The 3,181-nt window shown below is 32.5% G+C and overlaps 1 protein-coding gene across 1 annotated transcript in view; it reads left to right on the top strand.

Annotated features, from left to right (window-relative positions):
• The window catches only part of LOC117120836 (MAM and LDL-receptor class A domain-containing protein 1-like), a 100,266-nt gene that overhangs the window by 1,902 nt on the left and 95,183 nt on the right, over positions 1-3,181 (top strand). The gene's annotated exons all lie outside the window — the stretch shown is intronic.

Raw genomic sequence — 3,181 nt, 5'->3', positions numbered from 1 at the left:
CGAGGTATGGTAATGGGCTATTGAAATAACGAGTGGTTTTGCATTTATATCCCTGGTATTCATTCTGCTTCCTAAGTGCAACCACATTAAGTGGCTCTTTTAAACCAGGAATTATAGTTCGGAGACTGGGAGCACTTGACTGCAAAGTATCTACATAAGCTGCTTCTCATATCTTTTAAAGAGACTGAAGTTGAGAGTGTGAGTGCATTCTCGTAATATGTGTGTTCCCGACCCATGACAATCCAGCATACTCTTTCTAATTTGTTTATATGACTACCTGTCAAGTCAACATTCCAAACTGGGCATGCGTATTCTATGGTAGGGCAAAGATAGCTTTTGTACACAGAAACCAATTCTTGTTGATTTAGGCCAACTTTTTAAAGTTTACGAATCATGAAAACCTTTTTATTTGATTTACAAATCAATTCGTTAATGTGGGTGTCCCATTTAAGATTAGATTGCAAACTTATTCCCAACAACTTTACATGATTTACAACGTTCAATTAATAATACTCAATTGTGTATTATTAATTACAACGTTCAATTAATAATACACAATTGAGGAGGTGCTGGATTACTTTTACCAAAATGAATATGCAGAGATTAACACTTTTCAGGATTATATGTTAAATTATTGGTGGTACTCCATGAATCTAACACATCTAGAGCTGATTGGAGTCTACTGGGGTTTCTGAATAATCTATTCTCACCAAGAGTTAAGTCATTAACATATTTCCAAATATATATATTTTGATAAAAATTATTATTCAAGACTTCGTTAATAATACATAAGAAAATAATCGGTGCAAGGATGGTACCTTGTGGTACTTCACCAGTCAGTGAAGTCCACTCCGGCAGATTGTTCACATCAGTTAGGACATGTAGCTGTCAAAAACAGGATAATGATTTATTAATTTCATTGACAATTTCTACATGACTGTTTGGAGGAATGTTAGGGACGCTAATGGTGGAGTCTGCTCTTTCAAGCAGAACTAGTGATCTAATCTGTTTATGCCAACCACCAGGGTTTGACTTTTGGAGTATTTTTACTTTCTTATTAGTGTATCATATCTTAGCTTTAGTAATTTCCCTAATAATTACATCACGAAGTCTTTTCCTGAACAGATTGTTACCTTTAGCAAAAGCATCTTGCAATAAGGGATATAATACGGTCCGTCATCCAACACTTGTCATTTGGGCGAAGTTTAACCGTCCTTTTAGGAAATATATATTCATTCCACAAGTCACACTGTAAAAGGCATTAGTTCTTTTCAAGATAATTTTCGTTATAAACACCTGCCAGTCCACTTGTGTTATCCAGCGTCCAAACAGCTGGCAGTTTTAAATCTTTCATGGGTTGTATAGTTTTCAAATTCATGTTGTTATTAGTAGTTGTTACTTTGGTGAAAATGAAAACACACAGGTGGTCACTCAAGCCTAATGCAGACCTAGTTACGGGAACATTATAGATGTCATACATATTGGTAATGAATAAATCTGATATTGCTTCCTCTCTATTGGGGCAATTTGCTTGAAATCGTTCCCAAGAAAAAGAGAACTAATATCAATTCTATTAAAATCACCCAATAATATGATACCTGCCTGGGACCTATTATTACTGGTTCTAATAGAGTCAATAGTTAATAAATAATAATAAATGTTCAATCAAGATTTCAGTATTCTCAGATCCTGGCGGTATATAAACTGTACCCACAATTACATAGGGAAAGTTCTTTGGGAACCTGTTGTGTTTTACATGATCCAGTTTACATCCAATTGATCCGGAACTTTAATTTCAATTAATTCTTTTGCTGTAATGTTATCTTTCACATATATCATAATCTATTCACCTTTTCTATTCTTCCTACATTTTCCAAAGTTTTTGTAGCAACTTATATTGTATTCAGATAGTTGGGTGTTTTCCCACGTTTCCGTAATCGCAGCGATATCTACATTTTCATTGGTGCAAGCACCTTTTATTCTACAAAAGCACAGATTATTCCATAAGTATTGAGAAAAAAAAAAATATATATCATACATAAAGGTAAAAGCTGTTGTAAGGATCCCAGTCTAGAAGGAAAAACCTTGTCTCGAGAGGATCCATAAAAAAGGAAAAAGAATAAAATAATAAAATAAAATAAAATAAAATAAAATAAATAAATAAATGAGTAAGATATTTAAATAAATAAATAAATAGATAAACAAGATAAATAAATAGGATGTACGGAAATAAACAGTGATAATGTAATTTTAGATTTCTTTTAAAAGATGAAAGTCTAGTAAAATTGGAAGGGTCAATTTGGAGGTTATTCCACAACCGTGGTCCTGCAACCGTCACAAACAATTGACTTTTATTGAGCCTTACAAATGGAATGTATAGCCTGCCAGTATTTCTTAAATTATATTGAGTGGTATGGCTGTTGCTACTGAACATTCGGTTAATGGTTTTTGGAAGTGTGCCCTTAAGTAGCTCATACATGAATTTTGCAATTTTCAATTTATGCAAATCATAACTTTTGAGTAGTTGAAGTTTTTTAAAAAGTGGCTCTGAAGGTGCTAAGTAGTGTGAGTTAGTGGTGACCCTTAAAGCGCGTTTTTGTAGTTTCAGAAGGTTGTTAAGATTAGAACGATAATCAGATGCCCAAATTATGTTACAATATTGGTATGGGAGCAAAAGAGTGTTATAAAGTGAAGTTAAAATGTTTAATGGAAAGAACAATTTTAATTAATTTATTATGCTGATAGATTTAGATATTTTGTTAGAAATGTAATTTTGATGAGTGGTCCATTTTAGATTTTCCTTGATGTAAAGCCCTAGAAAAAGTGTCTCGCTTTTGCGTTCAATATAAGTACCTCGAAAACATATATTAACATTTTGAAGAGTTGGATTTTTATGAACATTATGAAAAATAATGTAATTTATTTTGAGAGTATTAATAAAGAGTTTATTGGCAATTAACCAGTCACCAAATTTTAGCAATTCATCATTCATAATATTAAATAGTTGGAATTTTACTTATTTTGTTACGACCTGCTCTACATGCCCTGGTTCTAGCAATATCAATTTGCTTAAAGTATTCCCATTCTGTGCCCTTTAAACGAGTGTGTTTACTTAGGCTATGCCTGATGTTGACAAGTTCAGATTGACTCTATTTAAAAGAACACATCTTCAATATATATA

This window comes from Anneissia japonica, unplaced genomic scaffold, assembly GCF_011630105.1.
Source record: "Anneissia japonica isolate Jap-2015-1 unplaced genomic scaffold, ASM1163010v1 scaffold287965_len1858130_cov191, whole genome shotgun sequence".
NCBI classification, from domain to species: Eukaryota; Metazoa; Echinodermata; class Crinoidea; order Comatulida; family Comatulidae; genus Anneissia; species Anneissia japonica.
Note: the sequence above shows the minus strand (reverse complement) of the source record. Positions and strands in the feature narration are given on the sequence as shown.